Here is a 26,633-nt window from a genome sequence, read left to right as displayed (position 1 = left end):
GTGGTATTTAAAGAAAAACTGGCTGGAAAAGTCTCAGATTTGTTCCATTCTGAAAGAGAACCAAGGTACCATGAGTCCTAAAAGACTCACCAGCTCTCTCAAACAAACGAGGAATAAAGCCTAAGAGGAAAATGAACCCACAGATTTGAATTTAATTTGGCCTTAATACAGCTTTACAAAGGATTAGGTTAAGTTTGCAAGACACCTTTACTTTGATTCAGAGATTTGCTTGGGTTTTCCTTCAGAATCCAGAGAGCTGGCAACAGATCGCTGTGCAGTGTCCACAGACGGGTCCAGCAGTCAGGGCAGGGCAAGAGCCAACAGCTCCTGGGAAGCAGCAGAAAAAAGCACCATGGGATGTGCTGAAGAAGGGATGGAAACAGGGTGGGTGGGGTGGAAGGAGCTCTGCTCCCACCTGGGCTGGCTTGTGGGAGTAACTGTGATGAACAAACGCTTGCCTGAACCCAAAAGTAATTCTGCACCCACATCTGGGGTCTCCACGTTTAAAAAAAAAAAAAAAAAAAAAAAAAAAAACAAAAACAAAAACATGGAACTTCTGGAGTGAGTCCAGAGGAGGGTTGCAGCCATGATCCAAGGGCTGGAGCAGTTCTGCTCTGGAGATGGGCTGAGAGAGCTGAGCTTGTTCAGCCTGGAGAAGAGAAGGCTCCAGGGAGACTTCAGAGCCCCCCAGTGCCTACAGGGCACCAATCTTCTCAAATTCCTGCCATGCTTGCCCACCCCAATCCTGAAGTTTCCACGGCCTCAGAGACTTTATCTTTCGGGAAAAACACATGAGTACTTAAAGTTGGTTCAGAAGCTTCATTTGAGACCGTAGGTAATACTCTGATTTTCCTTTAAGGAGGCTGACCCAAGCAATATGCCCAATGTATCACAGAACAACTCTTCTTTTAAAGAATGAATGAATCAATCAACTGTACTCTTAGAGCTGTCAAAAGAATGAATTAGGACTGGTTAGTATGACCTAATCACCACTGATGACCTGTAGTAAGACCTAAGTCTCCTTAAGCCCGCCAACCTGTTGATGAACCTGTTCCCATTTCTGTTTTTCTCCTTACAGCCGTGCCTGGCATTGACAAAGTCACTGTCAGCACCCACAAGGATAGCCTCCCCGAATTAGGGCAGTGGGTGACAGGGACTAGTGTGACATCATCACCCAGCCCTAAGGTACAAAGGTGGCAACACAACTTGCAGAGCTGAGGACAGGATCGAGGAGAAGGAGCTTGCCCAAGGCTACTGGCGAGTTCTGGTGCCTCTGAGGCACCACAAACGCCTCTCTCTCTGTCCAAACAAGGACTGGGATGCTTTGTCAGGAGGAGAAAGGCCTGCAGCACAGACCTTCCAGGCACTGCTCCCTATCCACAATGGTGCACAACACTGCTGAGAAGTGTCCTCCTGGGAAGAAGCAAGGTGAGAGCAAAATCTCCCTCCCCACGGCTGGCAGTGGGGGAGCGGTCAAGAGCTGCAGCAAGGGGAAGCAGGAGCTCCAACAACGACCCAGGGTAGAGTCCCTCTGGCTCTCTTGGGCCAGCGGGGCCAGGCTGGCCTGTGGGCACATATGCCTCCCCTGCCCTTAAGCCACCCCGGCAAGGCCTTGGGGACAATCCTGCACGGACATCACCCGAGCCCTGCGCAGCTGCTCACACCACTTGCCCTCTCCTCTCTCCAATGTGCAGATCCAAACAGCAGCAGCAGCAGTGGCGGCCTGTCGGAACAGCCCAGGGCGGAGCAGGCCCGGCGCCGTTCCTGGAGACAGAGAGCACAAGGCCCGGGCAGCCGGGCAGTGAAACCCATACGGCTGAACCGAGTGCCACTGCTGCGTGCTGAGACCAGCAGCCCCAGCACTGGCACTCAGGGGGTGCCAGGGCTGTCCCAGGCTGTGGTGCTGGTCAGCAGCAGCAGCAGCAGCAGCTTCCCCTGCAAAAAGCAGAGCTTGAAGAGAGGCCATCCAGAGGGCCCCACAGAGCCACAGACACTCAGGAGCCCGGCAGCAAAACACCGCCGGATCGCCCAAAGTATTGAGACCAGCAGCCCCAGCACCGCCACGCAGGGGGTGCCAGGGCTGTCCCAGGCTGTGGTGCTGGTCAGCAGCAGCAGCAGCAGCAGCTTCCCGTGCAAAAAGCAGAGCTTGAAAAGAGGCCATCCAGACGGCGCCACAGAGCCACAGTCACTCAGGAGCCCGGCAGCAAAACGCCGCCGGATCGACCATGTGCTGGCCCAAAGTACTGAGACCAGCAGCCCCAGCACCGCCACTCAGGGGGTGCCAGGGCTGTCCCAGGACACTCAGTCACCCAGCAGACAAGCAGCTCCATACAGACCACCCTGGCTCTTCGCTGGCTCCATGAAGGACAAACGCTCCCAGCCTGGGCCAATCCGGATGAGACACGTCCGGCGGCAACAGCGGCAGGAGAAAAAGCTGTACAGTCGGCCTGAAAACCAGAGCAGGATCAGACGAGCATCACCCTCTGGTGCTCGTCCCCCTCAGCCATCAAAATAAACTTTTCTGTTTGTTTGAACTGGGAGAGCCCACATTCCTTTTCCCAGCCTCCTGCATGCTCATGGGAGTCATGTTGGAGCAGTGAAGTTGGATGAGATGATCGTAAAATCGTACAATGGTTTGGCTTGGGAGACACTTTAAATCTCATTTACTTCCACCCTCCCTGCAATAAGCAAGGACACCTTCAACTAGTCAGCTTGTTCCAAGCCCCATCCAACCTGGAATGTTTCCACAGCGTCTCTGGGCAACCTGTGGCAGAGACCACAGCATTTTTATCACCCTCATTGATTAAAAATTTCTTCCTTGAAGCTCATTTGAATCATCCCTCCTCCAGTTTAAAACCAACACCCCTTGTCTTATGGCAATAGACCCTGCTAAAATCTTTGTCCTTGTGTCCCCTTGGGCATCTCCCTGGCACCTCCCAGGACGAGGAAGCAATTAGCTTGAAGTAAAATTAGAAATCCACTGAATGCAACAAGGGCAAAACCTCTAGTTTTTCAGCTCCTGCATGTCAGGAGGTGCTGGCACCATGAGGCTCTTGGCCAACAGCTCCTCTCCCTCCATCACCTGTGCTGAAAATGGGAGAAAATCTGTTTATCCACACCAGCACCAGCATCCCATCCTTGAGAAGCAGCAGAGCTGACAGGTAAAGGTTGCTCTGGGGAGAACGGAGGACCACCTCACTCACAGAGCAGCCTGTATTTTGTGAAAAAAATAGCCAGCACCCTCCTGTTCTCTGCAAATGGTACACAAAAAGTTTAAAAAGTATTTAAAAATTGACCAAGTTTTGGAGAAGATGCAGATCAGACTACATGAGGCTGGAAAAGACTGTACAAGTGACAGTTCTCCGGGGAAGGTTAGTAGGAAATCCCTTCTTTCTGCTATTAAAATCTCAGGCTGTTGCCATCAGACACTCAAGCCACAAGAGAAAAGTGCTTCAGCACCAGCATCCAACTGAGCATCTGTTTGATCCACCTCAGTGGAAAGCCATCACTTTGCAAGGAGAATTCACATTTGGAGTTACACACAACATACTTCTTTCTGTCTGGAAGTGCTACCGGTTTTGCTACCCAGCATTTCATATTAAATTGTGGAAGTATTTTAAATGAAAGGGGAATGAAAACTCGTGGTATTTAAAGAAAAACTGGCTGGAAAAGTCTCAGATTTGTTCCATTCTGAAAGGGAACCAAGGTACCATGAGTCCTAAAAGACTCACCAGCTCTCTCAAACAAACGAGGAATAAAGCCTAAGAGGAAAATGAACCCACAGATTTGAATTTAATTTGGCCTTAATACAGCTTTACAAAGGATTAGGTTAAGTTTGCAAGACACCTTTACTTTGATTCAGAGATTTGCTTGGGTTTTCCTTCAGAATCCAGAGAGCTGGCAACAGATCGCTGTGCAGTGTCCACAGACGGGTCCAGCAGTCAGGGCAGGGCAAGAGCCAACAGCTCCTGGGAAGCAGCAGAAAAAAGCACCATGGGATGTGCTGAAGAAGGGATGGAAACAGGGTGGGTGGGGTGGAAGGAGCTCTGCTCCCACCTGGGCTGGCTTGTGGGAGTAACTGTGATGAACAAACGCTTGCCTGAACCCAAAAGTAATTCTGCACCCACATCTGGGGTCTCCACGTTTAAAAAAAAAAAAAAAAAAAAAACACAAAAACAAAAACAAAAACATGGAACTTCTGGAGTGAGTCCAGAGGAGGGTTGCAGCCATGATCCAAGGGCTGGAGCAGTTCTGCTCTGGAGATGGGCTGAGAGAGCTGAGCTTGTTCAGCCTGGAGAAGAGAAGGCTCCAGGGAGACTTCAGAGCCCCCCAGTGCCTACAGGGCACCAATCTTCTCAAATTCCTGCCATGCTTGCCCACCCCAATCCTGAAGTTTCCACGGCCTCAGAGACTTTATCTTTCAGGAAAAACACATGAGTACTTAAAGTTGGTTCAGAAGCTTCATTTGAGACCGTAGGTAATACTCTGATTTTCCTTTAAGGAGGCTGACCCAAGCAATATGCCCAATGTATCACAGAACAACTCTTCTTTTAAAGAATGAATGAATCAATCAACTGTACTCTTAGAGCTGTCAAAAGAATGAATTAGGACTGGTTAGTATGACCTAATCACCACTGATGACCTGTAGTAAGACCTAAGTCTCCTTAAGCCCGCCAACCTGTTGATGAACCTGTTCCCATTTCTGTTTTTCTCCTTACAGCCGTGCCTGGCATTGACAAAGTCACTGTCAGCACCCACAAGGATAGCCTCCCCGAATTAGGGCAGTGGGTGACAGGGACTAGTGTGACATCATCACCCAGCCCTAAGGTACAAAGGTGGCAACACAACTTGCAGAGCTGAGGACAGGATCGAGGAGAAGGAGCTTGCCCAAGGCTACTGGCGAGTTCTGGTGCCTCTGAGGCACCACAAACGCCTCTCTCTCTGTCCAAACAAGGACTGGGATGCTTTGTCAGGAGGAGAAAGGCCTGCAGCACAGACCTTCCAGGCACTGCTCCCTATCCACAATGGTGCACAACACTGCTGAGAAGTGTCCTCCTGGGAAGAAGCAAGGTGAGAGCAAAATCTCCCTCCCCACGGCTGGCAGTGGGGGAGCGGTCAAGAGCTGCAGCAAGGGGAAGCAGGAGCTCCAACAACGACCCAGGGTAGAGTCCCTCTGGCTCTCTTGGGCCAGCGGGGCCAGGCTGGCCTGTGGGCACATATGCCTCCCCTGCCCTTAAGCCAGCCCGGCAAGGCCTTGGGGACAATCCTGCACGGACATCACCCGAGCCCTGCGCAGCTGCTCACACCACTTGCCCTCTCCTCTCTCCAATGTGCAGATCCAAACAGCAGCAGCAGCAGTGGCGGCCTGTCGGAACAGCCCAGGGCGGAGCAGGCCAGGCGCCGTTCCTGGAGACAGAGAGCACAAGGCCCGGGCAGCTGGGCAGTGAAACCCATACGGCTGAACCGAGTGCCACTGCTGCGTGCTGAGACCAGCAGCCCCAGCACCGCCACTCAGGGGGTGCCAGGGCTGTCCCAGGCTGTGGTGCTGGTCAGCAGCAGCAGCAGCAGCAGCTTCCCCTGCAAAAAGCAGAGCTTGAAGAGAGGCCATCCAGAGGGCCCCACAGAGCCACAGTCACTCAGGAGCCCGGCAGCAAAACGCCGCCGGATCGACGATGTGCTGGCCCAAAATACTGAGGCCAGCAGCCCCAGCACCGCCACTCAGGGGGTGCCAGGGCTGTCTCAAAGTGTGGTTCTGGTCAGAAGCAGCAGCAGCAGCAGCTTCCCCTGCAAAAAGCAGAGCTTGAAGAGAGGCCATCCAGAGGGCGCCACAGAGCCACAGACACTCAGGAGCCCGGCAGCAAAACGCCGCCGGATCGCCCAAAGTATTGAGACCAGCAGCCCCAGCACCGCCACTCAGGGGGTGCCAGGGCTGTCCCAGGCTGTGGTGCTGGTCAGCAGCAGCAGCAGCAGCAGCAGCTTCCCGTGCAAAAAGCAGAGCTTGAAAAGAGGCCATCCAGACGGCGCCACAGAGCCACAGTCACTCAGGAGCCCGGCAGCAAAACGCCGCCGGATCGACAATGTGCTGGCCCAAAGTATTGAGACCAGCAGCCCCAGCACCGCCACTCAGGGGGTGCCAGGGCTGTCCCAGGACACTCAGTCACCCAGCAGACAAGCAGCTCCATACAGACCACCCTGGCTCTTCGCTGGCTCCATGAAGGACAAACGCTCCCAGCCTGGGCCAATCCGTATGAGACACGTCCGGCGGCAACAGCGGCAGGAGAAAAAGCTGTACAGTCGGCCTGAAAACCAGAGCAGGATCAGACGAGCATCACCCTCTGGTGCTCGTCCCCCTCAGCCATCAAAATAAACTTTTCTGTTTGTTTGAACTGGGAGAGCCCACATTCCTTTTCCCAGCCTCCTGCATGCTCATGGGAATCATGTTGGAGCAGTGAAGTTGGATGAGATGATCGTAAAATCGTACAATGGTTTGGCTTGGGAGACACTTTAAATCTCATTTACTTCCACCCTCCCTGCAATAAGCAAGGACACCTTCAACTAGTCAGCTTGTTCCAAGCCCCATCCAACCTGGAATGTTTCCACAGCATCTCTGGGCAACCTGTGGCAGAGACCACAGCATTTTTATCACCCTCATTGATTAAAAATTTCTTCCTTGAAGCTCATTTGAATCATCCCTCCTCCAGTTTAAAACCAACACCCCTTGTCTTATGGCAATAGATCTTGCTAAAATCTTTGTCCTTGTGTCCCCTTGGGCATCTCCCTGGCACCTCCCAGGACGAGGAAGCAATTAGCTTGAAGTAAAATTAGAAATCCACTGAATGCAACAAGGGCAAAACCTCTAGTTTTTCAGCTCCTGCATGTCAGGAGGTGCTGGCACCATGAGGCTCTTGGCCAACAGCTCCTCTCCCTCCATCACCTGTGCTGAAAATGGGAGAAAATCTGTTTATCCACACCAGCACCAGCATCCCATCCTTGAGAAGCAGCAGAGCTGACAGGTAAAGGTTGCTCTGGGGAGAACGGAGGACCACCTCACTCACAGAGCAGCATGTATTTTGTGAAAAAAATAGCCAGCACCCTCCTGTTCTCTGCAAATGGTACACAAAAAGTTTAAAAAGTATTTAAAAATTGACCAAGTTTTGGAGAAGATGCAGGTCAGACTAGACGAGGCTGGAAAAGACTGTACAAGTGACAGTTCTCCGGGGAAGGTTAGTAGGAAATCCCTTCTTTCTGCTATTAAAATCTCAGGCTGTTGCCATCAGACACTCAAGCCACAAGAGAAAAGTGCTTCAGCACCAGCATCCAACTGAGCATCTGTTTGATCCACCTCAGTGGAAAGCCATCACTTTGCAAGGAGAATTCACATTTGGAGTTACACACAACATACTTCTTTCTGTCTGGAAGTGCTACCGGTTTTGCTACCCAGCATTTCATATTAAATTGTGGAAGTATTTTAAATGAAAGGGGAATGAAAACTCGTGGTATTTAAAGAAAAACTGGCTGGAAAAGTCTCAGATTTGTTCCATTCTGAAAGGGAACCAAGGTACCATGAGTCCTAAAAGACTCACCAGCTCTCTCAAACAAACGAGGAATAAAGCCTAAGAGGAAAATGAACCCACAGATTTGAATTTAATTTGGCCTTAATACAGCTTTACAAAGGATTAGGTTACGTTTGCAAGACACCTTTACTTTGATTCAGAGATTTGCTTGGGTTTTCCTTCAGAATCCAGAGAGCTGGCAACAGATCGCTGTGCAGTGTCCACAGACGGGTCCAGCAGTCAGGGCAGGGCAAGAGCCAACAGCTCCTGGGAAGCAGCAGAAAAAAGCACCATGGGATGTGCTGAAGAAGGGATGGAAACAGGGTGGGTGGGGTGGAAGGAGCTCTGCTCCCACCTGGGCTGGCTTGTGGGAGTAACTGTGATGAACAAACGCTTGCCTGAACCCAAAAGTAATTCTGCACCCACATCTGGGATCTCCACGTTTAAAAAAAAAAAAACAAAAAAAAAAACAAAAAAAAACAAAAACAAAAACATGGAACTTCTGGAGTGAGTCCAGAGGAGGGTTGCAGCCATGATCCAAGGGCTGGAGCAGTTCTGCTCTGGAGATGGGCTGAGAGAGCTGAGCTTGTTCAGCCTGGAGAAGAGAAGGCTCCAGGGAGACTTCAGAGCCCCCCAGTGCCTACAGGGCACCAATCTTCTCAAATTCCTGCCATGCTTGCCCACCCCAATCCTGAAGTTTCCACGGCCTCAGAGACTTTATCTTTCGGGAAAAACACATGAGTACTTAAAGTTGGTTCAGAAGCTTCATTTGAGACCGTAGGTAATACTCTGATTTTCCTTTAAGGAGGCTGACCCAAGCAATATGCCCAATGTATCACAGAACAACTCTTCTTTTAAAGAATGAATGAATCAATCAACTGTACTCTTAGAGCTGTCAAAAGAATGAATTAGGACTGGTTAGTATGACCTAATCACCACTGATGACCTGTAGTAAGACCTAAGTCTCCTTAAGCCCGCCAACCTGTTGATGAACCTGGTCCCATTTCTGTTTTTCTCCTTACAGCCGTGCCTGGCATTGACAAAGTCACTGTCAGCACCCACAAGGATAGCCTCCCCGAATTAGGGCAGTGGGTGACAGGGACTAGTGTGACATCATCACCCAGCCCTAAGGTACAAAGGTGGCAACACAACTTGCAGAGCTGAGGACAGGATCGAGGAGAAGGAGCTTGCCCAAGGCTACTGGCGAGTTCTGGTGCCTCTGAGGCACCACAAACGCCTCTCTCTCTGTCCAAACAAGGACTGGGATGCTTTGTCAGGAGGAGAAAGGCCTGCAGCACAGACCTTCCAGGCACTGCTCCCTATCCACAATGGTGCACAACACTGCTGAGAAGTGTCCTCCTGGGAAGAAGCAAGGTGAGAGAAAAATCTCCCTCCCCTCGGCTGGCAGTGGGGGAGCGGTCAAGAGCTGCAGCAAGGGGAAGCAGGAGCTCCAACAACGACCCAGGGTAGAGTCCCTCTGGCTCTCTTGGGCCAGCGGGGCCAGGCTGGCCTGTGGGCACATATGCCTCCCCTGCCCTTAAGCCAGCCCGGCAAGGCCTTGGGGACAATCCTGCACGGACATCACCCGAGCCCTGCGCAGCTGCTCACACCACTTGCCCTCTCCTCTCTCCAATGTGCAGATCCAAACAGCAGCAGCAGCAGTGGCGGCCTGTCGGAACAGCCCAGGGCGGAGCAGGCCAGGCGCCGTTCCTGGAGACAGAGAGCACAAGGCCCGGGCAGCTGGGCAGTGAAACCCATACGGCTGAACCGAGTGCCACTGCTGCGTGCCGAGACCAGCAGCCCCAGCACCGGCACTCAGGGGGTGCCAGGGCTGTCCCAGGCTGTGGTGCTGGTCAGCAGCAGCAGCAGCAGCAGCTTCCCCTGCAAAAAGCAGAGCTTGAAGAGAGGTCATCCAGAGGGCGTCACAGAGCCACAGTCACTCAGGAGACCGGCAGCAAAACGCCGCCGGATCGACGATGTGCTGGCCCAAAATACTGAGGCCAGCAGCCCCAGCACCGCCACTCAGGGGGTGCCAGGGCTGTCTCAAAGTGTGGTTCTGGTCAGAAGCAGCAGCAGCAGCAGCTTCCCCTGCAAAAAGCAGAGCTTGAAGAGAGGCCATCCAGAGGGCGCCACAGAGCCACAGACACTCAGGAGCCCGGCAGCAAAACGCCGCCGGATCGCCCAAAGTATTGAGACCGGCAGCCCCAGCACCGCCACTCAGGGGGTGCCAGGGCTGTCCCAGGCTGTGGTGCTGGTCAGCAGCAGCAGCAGCAGCAGCAGCTTCCCGTGCAAAAAGCAGAGCATGAAGAGAGGCCATCCAGAGGGCGTCACAGAGCCACAGTCACTCAGGAGCCCGGCAGCAAAACGCCGCCGGATCGACGATGTGCTGGCCCAAAATATTGAGGCCAGCAGCCCCAGCACCGCCACTCAGGGGGTGCCGGGGCTGTCTCAAAGTGTGGTTCTGGTCAGAAGCAGCAGCAGCAGCAGCTTCCCCTGCAAAAAGCAGAGCTGGAAGAGAGGCCATCCAGAGGGCCCCACAGAGCCACAGACACTCAGGAGCCCGGCAACAAAACACCGCCGGATCGCCCAAAGTATTGAGACCAGCAGCCCCAGCACCGCCACTCAGGGGGTGCCAGGGCTGTCCCAGGCTGTGGTGCTGGTCAGCAGCAGCAGCAGCAGCAGCTTCCCCTGCAAAAAGCAGAGCTTGAAAAGAGGCCATCCAGACGGCGCCACAGAGCCACAGTCACTCAGGAGCCCGGCAGCAAAACGCCGCCGGATCGACGATGTGCTGGCCCAAAGTATTGAGACCAGCAGCCCCAGCACTGCCACTCAGGGGGTGCCAGGGCTGTCCCAGGACATTCAGTCACCCAGCAGACAAGCAGCTCCATACAGACCACCCTGGCTCTTCGCTGGCTCCATGAAGGACAAACGCTCCCAGCCTGGGCCAATCCGTATGAGACACGTCCGGCGGCAACAGCGGCAGGAGAAAAAGCTGTACAGTCGGCCTGAAAACCAGAGCAGGATCAGACGAGCATCACCCTCTGGTGCTCGTCCCCCTCAGCCATCAAAATAAACTTTTCTGTTTGTTTGAACTGGGAGAGCCCACATTCCTTTTCCCAGCCTCCTGCATGCTCATGGGAATCGTGTTGGAGCAGTGAAGTTGGATGAGATGATCGTAAAATCGTACAATGGTTTGGCTTGGGAGACACTTTAAATCTCATTTACTTCCACCCTCCCTGCAATAAGCAAGGACACCTTCAACTAGTCAGCTTGTTCCAAGCCCCATCCAACCTGGAATGTTTCCACAGCATCTCTGGGCAACCTGTGGCAGAGACCACAGCATTTTTATCACCCTCATTGATAAAAAATTTCTTCCTTGAAGCTCATTTGAATCATCCCTCCTCCAGTTTAAAACCAACACCCCTTGTCTTATGGCAATAGATCTTGCTAAAATCTTTGTCCTTGTGTCCCCTTGGGCATCTCCCTGGCACCTCCCAGGACGAGGAAGCAATTAGCTTAAAGTAAAATTAGAAATCCACTGAATGCAACAAGGGCAAAACCTCTAGTTTTTCAGCTCCTGCATGTCAGGAGGTGCTGGCACCATGAGGCTCTTGGCCAACAGCTCCTCTCCCTCCATCACCTGTGCTGAAAATGGGAGAAAATCTGTTTATCCACACCAGCACCAGCATCCCATCCTTGAGAAGCAGCAGAGCTGACAGGTAAAGGTTGCTCTGGGGAGAACGGAGGACCACCTCACTCACAGAGCAGCGTGTATTTTGTGAAAAAAATAGCCAGCACCCTCCTGTTCTCTGCAAATGGTACACAAAAAGTTTAAAAAGTATTTAAAAATTGACCAAGTTTTGGAGAAGATGCAGGTCAGACTAGACGAGGCTGGAAAAGACTGTACAAGTGACAGTTCTCCGGGGAAGGTTAGTAGGAAATCCCTTCTTTCTGCTATTAAAATCTCAGGCTGTTGCCATCAGACACTCAAGCCACAAGAGAAAAGTGCTTCAGCACCAGCATCCAACTGAGCATCTGTTTGATCCACCTCAGTGGAAAGCCATCACTTTGCAAGGAGAATTCACATTTGGAGTTACACACAACATACTTCTTTCTGTCTGGAAGTGCTACCGGTTTTGCTACCCAGCATTTCATATTAAATTGTGGAAGTATTTTAAATGAAAGGGGAATGAAAACTCGTGGTATTTAAAGAAAAACTGGCTGGAAAAGTCTCATATTTGTTCCATTCTGAAAGGGAACCAAGGTACCATGAGTCCTAAAAGACTCACCAGCTCTCTCAAACAAACGAGGAATAAAGCCTAAGAGGAAAATGAACCCACAGATTTGAATTTAATTTGGCCTTAATACAGCTTTACAAAGGATTAGGTTAAGTTTGCAAGACACCTTTACTTTGATTCAGAGATTTGCTTGGGTTTTCCTTCAGAATCCAGAGAGCTGGCAACAGATCGCTGTGCAGTGTCCACAGACGGGTCCAGCAGTCAGGGCAGGGCAAGAGCCAACAGCTCCTGGGAAGCAGCAGAAAAAAGCATCATGGGATGTGCTGAAGAAGGGATGGAAACAGGGTGGGTGGGGTGGAAGGAGCTCTGCTCCCACCTGGGCTGGCTTGTGGGAGTAACTGTGATGAACAAACGCTTGCCTGAACCCAAAAGTAATTCTGCACCCACATCTGGGATCTCCACGTTTAAAAAAAAAAAACAAAAAAAAAACAAAAAAAAACAAAAACAAAAACATGGAACTTCTGGAGTGAGTCCAGAGGAGGGTTGCAGCCATGATCCAAGGGCTGGAGCAGTTCTGCTCTGGAGATGGGCTGAGAGAGCTGAGCTTGTTCAGCCTGGAGAAGAGAAGGCTCCAGGGAGACTTCAGAGCCCCCCAGTGCCTACAGGGCACCAATCTTCTCAAATTCCTGCCATGCTTGCCCACCCCAATCCTGAAGTTTCCACGGCCTCAGAGACTTTATCTTTCGGGAAAAACACATGAGTACTTAAAGTTGGTTCAGAAGCTTCATTTGAGACCGTAGGTAATACTCTGATTTTCCTTTAAGGAGGCTGACCCAAGCAATATGCCCAATGTATCACAGAACAACTCTTCTTTTAAAGAATGAATGAATCAATCAACTGTACTCTTAGAGCTGTCAAAAGAATGAATTAGGACTGGTTAGTATGACCTAATCACCACTGATGACCTGTAGTAAGACCTAAGTCTCCTTAAGCCCGCCAACCTGTTGATGAACCTGTTCCCATTTCTGTTTTTCTCCTTACAGCCGTGCCTGGCATTGACAAAGTCACTGTCAGCACCCACAAGGATAGCCTCCCCGAATTAGGGCAGTGGGTGACAGGGACTAGTGTGACATCATCACCCAGCCCTAAGGTACAAAGGTGGCAACACAACTTGCAGAGCTGAGGACAGGATCGAGGAGAAGGAGCTTGCCCAAGGCTACTGGCGAGTTCTGGTGCCTCTGAGGCACCACAAACGCCTCTCTCTCTGTCCAAACAAGGACTGGGATGCTTTGTCAGGAGGAGAAAGGCCTGCAGCACAGACCTTCCAGGCACTGCTCCCTATCCACAATGGTGCACAACACTGCTGAGAAGTGTCCTCCTGGGAAGAAGCAAGGTGAGAGAAAAATCTCCCTCCCCTCGGCTGGCAGTGGGGGAGCGGTCAAGAGCTGCAGCAAGGGGAAGCAGGAGCTCCAACAACGACCCAGGGTAGAGTCCCTCTGGCTCTCTTGGGCCAGCGGGGCCAGGCTGGCCTGTGGGCACATATGCCTCCCCTGCCCTTAAGCCAGCCCGGCAAGGCCTTGGGGACAATCCTGCACGGACATCACCCGAGCCCTGCGCAGCTGCTCACACCACTTGCCCTCTCCTCTCTCCAATGTGCAGATCCAAACAGCAGCAGCAGCAGTGGCGGCCTGTCGGAACAGCCCAGGGCGGAGCAGGCCAGGCGCCGTTCCTGGAGACAGAGAGCACAAGGCCCGGGCAGCTGGGCAGTGAAACCCATACGGCTGAACCGAGTGCCACTGCTGCGTGCCGAGACCAGCAGCCCCAGCACCGGCACTCAGGGGGTGCCAGGGCTGTCCCAGGCTGTGGTGCTGGTCAGCAGCAGCAGCAGCAGCAGCTTCCCCTGCAAAAAGCAGAGCTTGAAGAGAGGTCATCCAGAGGGCGTCACAGAGCCACAGTCACTCAGGAGACCGGCAGCAAAACGCCGCCGGATCGACGATGTGCTGGCCCAAAATACTGAGGCCAGCAGCCCCAGCACCGCCACTCAGGGGGTGCCAGGGCTGTCTCAAAGTGTGGTTCTGGTCAGAAGCAGCAGCAGCAGCAGCTTCCCCTGCAAAAAGCAGAGCTTGAACAGAGGCCATCCAGAGGGTGCCACAGAGCCACAGACACTCAGGAGCCCGGCAGCAAAACACCGCCGGATCGCCCAAAGTATTGAGATCAGCAGCCCCAGCACCGCCACGCAGGGGGTGCCAGGGCTGTCCCAGGCTGTGGTGCTGGTCAGCAGCAGCAGCAGCAGCAGCAACTTCCCCTGCAAAAAGCAGAGCTTGAAGAGAGGCCATCCAGAGGGCGTCACAGAGCCACAGACACTCAGGAGCCCGGCAGCAAAACGTCGCCGAATCGACGATGTGCTGGCCCAAAGTATTGAGACCAGCAGCCCCAGCACCGCCACTCAGGGGGTGCCAGGGCTGTCCCAGGACACTCAGTCACCCAGCAGACAAGCAGCTCCATACAGACCACCCTGGCTCTTCGCTGGCTCCATGAAGGACAAACGCTCCCAGCCTGGGCCAATCCGTATGAGACACGTCCGGCGGCAACAGCGGCAGGAGAAAAAGCTGTACAGTCGGCCTGAAAACCAGAGCAGGATCAGACGAGCATCACCCTCTGGTGCTCGTCCCCCTCAGCCATCAAAATAAACTTTTCTGTTTGTTTGAACTGGGAGAGCCCACATTCCTTTTCCCAGCCTCCTGCATGCTCATGGGAATCATGTTGGAGCAGTGAAGTTGGATGAGATGATCGTAAAATCGTACAATGGTTTGGCTTGGGAGACACTTTAAATCTCATTTACTTCCACCCTCCCTGCAATAAGCAAGGACACCTTCAACTAGTCAGCTTGTTCCAAGCCCCATCCAACCTGGAATGTTTCCACAGCGTCTCTGGGCAACCTGTGGCAGAGACCACAGCATTTTTATCACCCTCATTGATTAAAAATTTCTTCCTTGAAGCTCATTTGAATCATCCCTCCTCCAGTTTAAAACCAACACCCCTTGTCTTATGGCAATAGATCTTGCTAAAATCTTTGTCCTTGTGTCCCCTTGGGCATCTCCCTGGCACCTCCCAGGACGAGGAAGCAATTAGCTTGAAGTAAAATTAGAAATCCACTGAATGCAACAAGGGCAAAACCTCTAGTTTTTCAGCTCCTGCATGTCAGGAGGTGCTGGCACCATGAGGCTCTTGGCCAACAGCTCCTCTCCCTCCATCACCTGTGCTGAAAATGGGAGAAAATCTGTTTATCCACACCAGCACCAGCATCCCATCCTTGAGAAGCAGCAGAGCTGACAGGTAAAGGTTGCTCTGGGGAGAACGGAGGACCACCTCACTCACAGAGCAGTGTGTATTTTGTGAAAAAAATAGCCAGCACCCTCCCGTTCTCTGCAAATGGTACACAAAAAGTTTATAAAGTATTTAAAAATTGACCAAGTTTTGGAGAAGATGCAGGTCAGACTAGACGAGGCTGGAAAAGACTGTACAAGTGACAGTTCTCCGGGGAAGGTTAGTAGGAAATCCCTTCTTTCTGCTATTAAAATCTCAGGCTGTTGCCATCAGACACTCAAGCCACAGGAGAAAAGTGCTTCAGCACCAGCATCCAACTGAGCATCTGTTTGATCCACCTCAGTGGAAAGCCATCACTTTGCAAGGAGAATTCACATTTGGAGTTACACACAACATACTTCTTTCTGTCTGGAAGTGCTACCGGTTTTGCTACCCAGCATTTCATATTAAATTGTGGAAGTATTTTAAATGAAAGGGGAATGAAAACTCGTGGTATTTAAAGAAAAACTGGCTGGAAAAGTCTCAGATTTGTTCCATTCTGAAAGAGAACCAAGGTACCATGAGTCCTAAAAGACTCACCAGCTCTCTCAAACAAACGAGGAATAAAGCCTAAGAGGAAAATGAACCCACAGATTTGAATTTAATTTGGCCTTAATACAGCTTTACAAAGGATTAGGTTAAGTTTGCAAGACACCTTTACTTTGATTCAGAGATTTGCTTGGGTTTTCCTTCAGAATCCAGAGAGCTGGCAACAGATCGCTGTGCAGTGTCCACAGACGGGTCCAGCAGTCAGGGCAGGGCAAGAGCCAACAGCTCCTGGGAAGCAGCAGAAAAAAGCACCATGGGATGTGCTGAAGAAGGGATGGAAACAGGGTGGGTGGGGTGGAAGGAGCTCTGCTCCCACCTGGGCTGGCTTGTGGGAGTAACTGTGATGAACAAACGCTTGCCTGAACCCAAAAGTAATTCTGCACCCACATCTGGGGTCTCCACGTTTAAAAAAAAAAAGAAAAAAAAAAAATTAAAAACATGGTACTTTTGGAGTGAGTCAAGAGGTCCAGAGGAGGGTTGCAGCCATGATCCAAGGGCTGGAGCAGTTCTGCTCTGGAGATGGGCTGAGAGAGCTGAGCTTGTTCAGCCTGGAGAAGAGAAGGCTCCAGGGAGACTTCAGAGCCCCCCAGTGCCTACAGGGCACCAATCTTCTCAAATTCCTGCCATGCTTGCCCACCCCAATCCTGAAGTTTCCACGGCCTCAGAGACTTTATCTTTCGGGAAAAACACATGAGTACTTAAAGTTGGTTCAGAAGCTTCATTTGAGACCGTAGGTAATACTCTGATTTTCCTTTAAGGAGGCTGACCCAAGCAATATGCCCAATGTATCACAGAACAACTCTTCTTTTAAAGAATGAATGAATCAATCAACTGTACTCTTAGAGCTGTCAAAAGAATGACTTAGGACTGGTTAGTATGACCTAATCACCACTGATGACCTGTAGTAAGACCTAAGTCTACTTAAGCCCGCCAACCTGTTGATGAACCTGTTCCCATTTCTGTTTTTCTCCTTACAGCCGTGCCTGGCACTGACAAAGTCACTGTCAGCACCCACAAGGATAGCCTCCCCGAATTAGGGCAGTGGGTGACAGGGACTAGTGTGACATCATCACCCAGCCCTAAGGTACAAAGGTGGCAACACAACTTGCAGAGCTGAGGACAGGATCGAGGAGAAGGAGCTTGCCCAAGGCTACTGGCGAGTTCTGGTGCCTCTGAGGGACCACAAACGCCTCTCTCTCTGTCCAAACAAGGACTGGGATGCTTTGTCAGGAGGAGAAAGGCCTGCAGCACAGACCTTCCAGGCACTGCTCCCTATCCACAATGGTGCACAACACTGCTGAGAAGTGTCCTCCTGGGAAGAAGCAAGGTGAGAGCAAAATCTCCCTCCCCACGGCTGGCAGTGGGGGAGCGGTCAAGAGCTGCAGCAAGGGGAAGCAGGAGCTCCAACAACGACCCAGGGTAGACTCCCTCTGGCTCTCTTGGGCCAGCGGGGCCAGGCTGGCCTGTGGGCACATATGCCTCCCCTGCCCTTAAGCCAGCCCGGCAAGGCCTTGGGGACAATCCTGCACGGACATCACCCGAGCCCTGCGCAGGTGCTCACACCACTTGCCCTCTCCTCTCTCCAATGTGCAGATCCAAACAGCAGCAGCAGCAGCAGCGGCCTGGCGGAACAGCCCAGGGCGGAGCAGGCCCGGCGCCGTTCCTGGAGACAGAGAGCACAAGGCCCGGGCAGCCGGGCAGTGAAACCCATACGGCTGAACCGAGTGCCACTGCTGCGTGCTGAGACCAGCAGCCCCGGCACCGGCTCTCAGGGGGTGCCAGGGCAGTCCCAGGCTGTGGTGCTGGTCAGCAGCAGCAGCAGCAGCAGCTTCCCGTGCAAAAAGCAGAGCTTGAAGAGAGGCCATCCAGAGGGCGTGACAGAGCCACAGTCACTCAGGAGCCCGGCAGCAAAACGCCGCCGGATCGACGATGTGCTGGCCCAAAATATTGAGACCAGCAGCCCCAGCACTTCCACTCAGGGGGTGCCAGGGCGGTCTCAAAGTGTGGTTCTGGTCAGAAGCAGCAGCAGCTTCCCCTGCAAAAAGCAGAGCTTGAAGAGAGGCCATCCAGAGGGTGCCACAGAGCCACAGACACTCAGGAGCCCGGCAGCAAAACGCCGCCGGATCGCCCAAAGTATTGAGACCAGCAGCCCCAGCACCGCCACTCAGGGGGTGCCAGGGCTGTCCCAGGACACTCAGTCACCCAGCAGACAAGCAGCTCCATACAGACCACCCTGGCTCTTCGCTGGCTCCATGAAGGACAAACGCTCCCAGCCTGGGCCAATCCGTATGAGACACGTCCGGTGGCAACAGCGGCAGGAGAAAAAGCTGTACAGTCGGCCTGAAAACCAGAGCAGGATCAGACGAGCATCACCCTCTGGTGCTCGTCCCCCTCAGCCATCAAAATAAACTTTTCTGTTTGTTTGAACTGGGAGAGCCCACATTCCTTTTCCCAGCCTCCTGCATGCTCATGGGAATCATGTTGGAGCAGTGAAGTTGGATGAGATGATCGTAAAATCGTACAATGGTTTGGCTTGGGAGACACTTTAAATCTCATTTACTTCCACCCTCCCTGCAATAAGCAAGGACACCTTCAACTAGTCAGCTTGTTCCAAGCCCCATCCAACCTGGAATGTTTCCACAGCGTCTCTGGGCAACCTGTGGCAGAGACCACAGCATTTTTATCACCCTCATTGATTAAAAATTTCTTCCTTGAAGCTCATTTGAATCATCCCTCCTCCAGTTTAAAACCAACACCCCTTGTCTTATGGCAATAGATCTTGCTAAAATCTTTGTCCTTGTGTCCCCTTGGGCATCTCCCTGGCACCTCCCAGGACGAGGAAGCAATTAGCTTGAAGTAAAATTAGAAATCCACTGAATGCAACAAGGGCAAAACCTCTAGTTTTTCAGCTCCTGCATGTCAGGAGGTGCTGGCACCATGAGGCTCTTGGCCAACAGCTCCTCTCCCTCCATCACCTGTGCTGAAAATGGGAGAAAATCTGTTTATCCACACCAGCACCAGCATCCCATCCTTGAGAAGCAGCAGAGCTGACAGGTAAAGGTTGCTCTGGGGAGAACGGAGGACCACCTCACTCACAGAGCAGTGTGTATTTTGTGAAAAAAATAGCCAGCACCCTCCCGTTCTCTGCAAATGGTACACAAAAAGTTTATAAAGTATTTAAAAATTGACCAAGTTTTGGAGAAGATGCAGGTCAGACTAGACGAGGCTGGAAAAGACTGTACAAGTGACAGTTCTCCGGGGAAGGTTAGTAGGAAATCCCTTCTTTCTGCTATTAAAATCTCAGGCTGTTGCCATCAGACACTCAAGCCACAAGAGAAAAGTGCTTCAGCACCAGCATCCAACTGAGCATCTGTTTGATCCACCTCAGTGGAAAGCCATCACTTTGCAAGGAGAATTCACATTTGGAGTTACACACAACATACTTCTTTCTGTCTGGAAGTGCTACCGGTTTTGCTACCCAGCATTTCATATTAAATTGTGGAAGTATTTTAAATGAAAGGGGAATGAAAACTCGTGGTATTTAAAGAAAAACTGGCTGGAAAAGTCTCAGATTTGTTCCATTCTGAAAGAGAACCAAGGTACCATGAGTCCTAAAAGACTCACCAGCTCTCTCAAACAAACGAGGAATAAAGCCTAAGAGGAAAATGAACCCACAGATTTGAATTTAATTTGGCCTTAATACAGCTTTACAAAGGATTAGGTTAAGTTTGCAAGACACCTTTACTTTGATTCAGAGATTTGCTTGGGTTTTCCTTCAGAATCCAGAGAGCTGGCAACAGATCGCTGTGCAGTGTCCACAGACGGGTCCAGCAGTCAGGGCAGGGCAAGAGCCAACAGCTCCTGGGAAGCAGCAGAAAAAAGCACCATGGGATGTGCTGAAGAAGGGATGGAAACAGGGTGGGTGGGGTGGAAGGAGCTCTGCTCCCACCTGGGCTGGCTTGTGGGAGTAACTGTGATGAACAAACGCTTGCCTGAACCCAAAAGTAATTCTGCACCCACATCTGGGGTCTCCACGTTTAAAAAAAAAAAGAAAAAAAAAAAATTAAAAACATGGTACTTTTGGAGTGAGTCAAGAGGTCCAGAGGAGGGTTGCAGCCATGATCCAAGGGCTGGAGCAGTTCTGCTCTGGAGATGGGCTGAGAGAGCTGAGCTTGTTCAGCCTGGAGAAGAGAAGGCTCCAGGGAGACTTCAGAGCCCCCCAGTGCCTACAGGGCACCAATCTTCTCAAATTCCTGCCATGCTTGCCCACCCCAATCCTGAAGTTTCCACGGCCTCAGAGACTTTATCTTTCGGGAAAAACACATGAGTACTTAAAGTTGGTTCAGAAGCTTCATTTGAGACCGTAGGTAATACTCTGATTTTCCTTTAAGGAGGCTGACCCAAGCAATATGCCCAATGTATCACAGAACAACTCTTCTTTTAAAGAATGAATGAATCAATCAACTGTACTCTTAGAGCTGTCAAAAGAATGACTTAGGACTGGTTAGTATGACCTAATCACCACTGATGACCTGTAGTAAGACCTAAGTCTACTTAAGCCCGCCAACCTGTTGATGAACCTGTTCCCATTTCTGTTTTTCTCCTTACAGCCGTGCCTGGCACTGACAAAGTCACTGTCAGCACCCACAAGGATAGCCTCCCCGAATTAGGGCAGTGGGTGACAGGGACTAGTGTGACATCATCACCCAGCCCTAAGGTACAAAGGTGGCAACACAACTTGCAGAGCTGAGGACAGGATCGAGGAGAAGGAGCTTGCCCAAGGCTACTGGCGAGTTCTGGTGCCTCTGAGGGACCACAAACGCCTCTCTCTCTGTCCAAACAAGGACTGGGATGCTTTGTCAGGAGGAGAAAGGCCTGCAGCACAGACCTTCCAGGCACTGCTCCCTATCCACAATGGTGCACAACACTGCTGAGAAGTGTCCTCCTGGGAAGAAGCAAGGTGAGAGCAAAATCTCCCTCCCCACGGCTGGCAGTGGGGGAGCGGTCAAGAGCTGCAGCAAGGGGAAGCAGGAGCTCCAACAACGACCCAGGGTAGACTCCCTCTGGCTCTCTTGGGCCAGCGGGGCCAGGCTGGCCTGTGGGCACATATGCCTCCCCTGCCCTTAAGCCAGCCCGGCAAGGCCTTGGGGACAATCCTGCACGGACATCACCCGAGCCCTGCGCAGGTGCTCACACCACTTGCCCTCTCCTCTCTCCAATGTGCAGATCCAAACAGCAGCAGCAGCAGCAGCGGCCTGGCGGAACAGCCCAGGGCGGAGCAGGCCCGGCGCCGTTCCTGGAGACAGAGAGCACAAGGCCCGGGCAGCCGGGCAGTGAAACCCATACGGCTGAACCGAGTGCCACTGCTGCGTGCTGAGACCAGCAGCCCCGGCACCGGCTCTCAGGGGGTGCCAGGGCAGTCCCAGGCTGTGGTGCTGGTCAGCAGCAGCAGCAGCAGCAGCAGCTTCCCGTGCAAAAAGCAGAGCTTGAAGAGAGGCCATCCAGAGGGCGTGACAGAGCCACAGTCACTCAGGAGCCCGGCAGCAAAACGCCGCCGGATCGACGATGTGCTGGCCCAAAATATTGAGACCAGCAGCCCCAGCACTTCCACTCAGGGGGTGCCAGGGCGGTCTCAAAGTGTGGTTCTGGTCAGAAGCAGCAGCAGCTTCCCCTGCAAAAAGCAGAGCTTGAAGAGAGGCCATCCAGAGGGTGCCACAGAGCCACAGACACTCAGGAGCCCGGCAGCAAAACGCCGCCGGATCGCCCAAAGTATTGAGACCAGCAGCCCCAGCACCGCCACTCAGGGGGTGCCAGGGCTGTCCCAGGACACTCAGTCACCCAGCAGACAAGCAGCTCCATACAGACCACCCTGGCTCTTCGCTGGCTCCATGAAGGACAAACGCTCCCAGCCTGGGCCAATCCGTATGAGACACGTCCGGTGGCAACAGCGGCAGGAGAAAAAGCTGTACAGTCGGCCTGAAAACCAGAGCAGGATCAGACGAGCATCACCCTCTGGTGCTCGTCCCCCTCAGCCATCAAAATAAACTTTTCTGTTTGTTTGAACTGGGAGAGCCCACATTCCTTTTCCCAGCCTCCTGCATGCTCATGGGAATCATGTTGGAGCAGTGAAGTTGGATGAGATGATCGTAAAATCGTACAATGGTTTGGCTTGGGAGACACTTTAAATCTCATTTACTTCCACCCTCCCTGCAATAAGCAAGGACACCTTCAACTAGTCAGCTTGTTCCAAGCCCCATCCAACCTGGAATGTTTCCACAGCGTCTCTGGGCAACCTGTGGCAGAGACCACAGCATTTTTATCACCCTCATTGATAAAAAATTTCTTCCTTGAAGCTCATTTGAATCATCCCTCCTCCAGTTTAAAACCAACACCCCTTGTCTTATGGCAATAGACCCTGCTAAAATCTTTGTCCTTGTGTCCCCTTGGGCATCTCCCTGGCACCTCCCAGGACGAGGAAGCAATTAGCTTGAAGTAAAATTAGAAATCCACTGAATGCAACAAGGGCAAAACCTCTAGTTTTTCAGCTCCTGCATGTCAGGAGGTGCTGGCACCATGAGGCTCTTGGCCAACAGCTCCTCTCCCTCCATCACCTGTGCTGAAAATGGGAGAAAATCTGTTTATCCACACCAGCACCAGCATCCCATCCTTGAGAAGCAGCAGAGCTGACAGGTAAAGGTTGCTCTGGGGAGAACGGAGGACCACCTCACTCACAGAGCAGCGTGTATTTTGTGAAAAAAATAGCCAGCACCCTCCTGTTCTCTGCAAATGGTACACAAAAAGTTTAAAAAGTATTTAAAAACTGACCAAGTTTTGGAGAAGATGCAGGTCAGACTAGACGAGGCTGGAAAAGACTGTACAAGTGACAGTTCTCCGGGGAAGGTTAGTAGGAAATCCCTTCTTTCTGCTATTAAAATCTCAGGCTGTTGCCATCAGACACTCAAGCCACAAGAGAAAAGTGCTTCAGCACCAGCATCCAACTGAGCATCTGTTTGATCCACCTCAGTGGAAAGCCATCACTTTGCAAGGAGAATTCACATTTGGAGTTACACACAACATACTTCTTTCTGTCTGGAAGTGCTACCGGTTTTGCTACCCAGCATTTCATATTAAATTGTGGAAGTATTTTAAATGAAAGGGGAATGAAAACTCGTGGTATTTAAAGAAAAACTGGCTGGAAAAGTCTCAGATTTGTTCCATTCTGAAAGGGAACCAAGGTACCATGAGTCCTAAAAGACTCACCAGCTCTCTCAAACAAACGAGGAATAAAGCCTAAGAGGAAAATGAACCCACAGATTTGAATTTAATTTGGCCTTAATACAGCTTTACAAAGGATTAGGTTAAGTTTGCAAGACACCTTTACTTTGATTCAGAGATTTGCTTGGGTTTTCCTTCAGAATCCAGAGAGCTGGCAACAGATCGCTGTGCAGTGTCCACAGACGGGTCCAGCAGTCAGGGCAGGGCAAGAGCCAACAGCTCCTGGGAAGCAGCAGAAAAAAGCACCATGGGATGTGCTGAAGAAGGGATGGAAACAGGGTGGGTGGGGTGGAAGGAGCTCTGCTCCCACCTGGGCTGGCTTGTGGGAGTAACTGTGATGAACAAACGCTTGCCTGAACCCAAAAGTAATTCTGCACCCACATCTGGGGTCTCCAGGATAAAAAAAAAATAAAAAATAAAAAAAAATAAACAAAAAAAAAACCCAAACACATGGAACTTCTGGAGTGACTCCAGAGGAGGGTTGCAGCCATGATCCAAGGGCTGGAGCAGTTCTGCTCTGGAGATGGGCTGAGAGAGCTGAGCTTGTTCAGCCTGGAGAAGAGAAGGCTCCAGGGAGACTTCAGAGCCCCCCAGTGCCTACAGGGCACCAATCTTCTGAAATTCCTGCCATGCTTGCCCACCCCAATCCTGAAGTTTCCACGGCCTCAGAGACTTTATCTTTCGGGAAAAACACATGAGTACTTAAAGTTGGTTCAGAAGCTTCATTTGAGACCGTAGGTAATACTCTGATTTTCCTTTAAGGAGGCTGACCCAAGCAATATGCCCAATGTATCACAGAACAACTCTTCTTTTAAAGAATGAATGAATCAATCAACTGTACTCTTAGAGCTGTCAAAAGAATGACTTAGGACTGGTTAGTATGACCTAATCACCACTGATGACCTGTAGTAAGACCTAAGTCTCCTTAAGCCCGCCAACCTGTTGATGAACCTGTTCCCATTTCTGTTTTTCTCCTTACAGCCGTGCCTGGCACTGACAAAGTCACTGTCAGCACCCACAAGGATAGCCTCCCCGAATTAGGGCAGTGGGTGACAGGGACTAGTGTGACATCATCACCCAGCCCTAAGGTACAAAGGTGGCAACACAACTTGCAGAGCTGAGGACAGGATCGAGGAGAAGGAGCTTGCCCAAGGCTACTGGCGAGTTCTGGTGCCTCTGAGGCACCACAAACGCCTCTCTCTCTGTCCAAACAAGGACTGGGATGCTTTGTCAGGAGGAGAAAGGCCTGCAGCACAGACCTTCCAGGCACTGCTCCCTATCCACAATGGTGCACAACACTGCTGAGAAGTGTCCTCCTGGGAAGAAGCAAGGTGAGAGCAAAATCTCCCTCCCCACAGCTGGCAGTGGGGGAGCGGTCAAGAGCTGCAGCAAGGGGAAGCAGGAGCTCCAACAACGACCCAGGGTAGAGTCCCTCTGGCTCTCTTGGGCCAGCGGGGCCGGGCTGGCCTGTGGGCACATATGCCTCCCCTGCCCTTAAGCCAGACCGGCAAGGCCTTGGGGACAATCCTGCACGGACATCACCCGAGCCCTGCGCAGGCGCTCACACCACTTGCCCTCTCCTCTCTCCAATGTGCAGATCCAAACAGCAGCAGCAGCAGCAGCGGCCTGTCGGAACAGCCCAGGGCGGAGCAGGCCCGGCGCCGTTCCTGGAGACAGAGAGCACAAGGCCCGTGCAGCCGGGCAGTGAAACCCATACGGCTGAACCGAGTGCCACTGCTGCGTGCTGAGACCAGCAGCCCCAGCACCGGCACTCAGAGGGTGCCAGGGCTGTCCCAGGCTGTGGTGCTGGTCAGCAGCAGCAGCAGCAGCAGCTTCCCGTGCAAAAAGCAGAGCTTGAAGAGAGGCCATCCAGAGGGCGTGACAGAGCCACAGTCACTCAGGAGCCCGGCAGCAAAACGCCGCCGGATCGACGATGTGCTGGCCCAAAATATTGAGACCAGCAGCCCCAGCACTGCCACTCAGGGGGTGCCAGGGCTGTCTCAAAGTGTGGTTCTGGTCAGAAGCAGCAGCAGCAGCAGCTTCCCCTGCAAAAAGCAGAGCTTGAACAGAGGCCATCCAGAGGGTGCCACAGAGCCACAGACACTCAGGAGCCCGGCAGCAAAACACCGCCGGATCGCCCAAAGTATTGAGACCAGCAGCCCCAGCACCGCCACGCAGGGGGTGCCAGGGCTGTCCCAGGCTGTGGTGCTGGTCAGCAGCAGCAGCAGCAGCAGCAGCTTCCCCTGCAAAAAGCAGAGCTTGAAGAGAGGCCATCCAGAGGGCGTCACAGAGCCACAGACACTCAGGAGCCTGGCAGCAAAACGTCGCCGAATCGACGATGTGCTGGCCCAAAGTATTGAGACCAGCAGCCCCAGCACCGCCACTCAGGGGGTGCCAGGGCTGTCCCAGGACACTCAGTCACGCAGCAGACAAGCAGCTCCATACAGACCACCCTGGCTCTTCGCTGGCTCCATGAAGGACAAACGCTCCCAGCCTGGGCCAATCCGTATGAGACACGTCCGGCGGCAACAGCGGCAGGAGAAAAAGCTGTACAGTCGGCCTGAAAACCAGAGCAGGATCAGACGAGCATCACCCTCTGGTGCTCGTCCCCCTCAGCCATCAAAATAAACTTTTCTGTTTGTTTGAACTGGGAGAGCCCACATTCCTTTTCCCAGCCTCCTGCATGCTCATGGGAATCATGTTGGAGCAGTGAAGTTGGATGAGATGATCGTAAAATCGTACAATGGTTTGGCTTGGGAGACACTTTAAATCTCATTTAGTTCCACCCTCCCTGCAATAAGCAAGGACACCTTCAACTAGTCAGCTTGTTCCAAGCCCCATCCAACCTGGAATGTTTCCACAGCGTCTCTGGGCAACCTGTGGCAGAGACCACAGCATTTTTATCACCCTCATTGATAAAAAATTTCTTCCTTGAAGCTCATTTGAATCATCCCTCCTCCAGTTTAAAACCAACACCCCTTGTCTTATGGCAATAGATCTTGCTAAAATCTTTGTCCTTGTGTCCCCTTGGGCATCTCCCTGGCACCTCCCAGGACGAGGAAGCAATTAGCTTGAAGTAAAATTAGAAATCCACTGAATGCAACAAGGGCAAAACCTCTAGTTTTTCAGCTCCTGCATGTCAGGAGGTGCTGGCACCATGAGGCTCTTGGCCAACAGCTCCTCTCCCTCCATCACCTGTGCTGAAAATGGGAGAAAATCTGTTTATCCACACCAGCACCAGCATCCCATCCTTGAGAAGCAGCAGAGCTGACAGGTAAAGGTTGCTCTGGGGAGAACGGAGGACCACCTCACTCACAGAGCAGTGTGTATTTTGTGAAAAAAATAGCCAGCACCCTCCCGTTCTCTGCAAATGGTACACAAAAAGTTTATAAAGTATTTAAAAATTGACCAAGTTTTGGAGAAGATGCAGGTCAGACTAGACGAGGCTGGAAAAGACTGTACAAGTGACAGTTCTCCGGGGAAGGTTAGTAGGAAATCCCTTCTTTCTGCTATTAAAATCTCAGGCTGTTGCCATCAGACACTCAAGCCACAAGAGAAAAGTGCTTCAGCACCAGCATCCAACTGAGCATCTGTTTGATCCACCTCAGTGGAAAGCCATCACTTTGCAAGGAGAATTCACATTTGGAGTTAC

Source organism: Chamaea fasciata, unplaced genomic scaffold, assembly GCF_029207755.1.
Source record: "Chamaea fasciata isolate MVZ Bird 193981 ecotype frontalis unplaced genomic scaffold, bChaFas1.0.hap1 SCAF_6, whole genome shotgun sequence".
NCBI classification, from domain to species: domain Eukaryota; kingdom Metazoa; phylum Chordata; class Aves; order Passeriformes; family Sylviidae; genus Chamaea; species Chamaea fasciata.
This window is presented reverse-complemented; position numbering follows the sequence as displayed.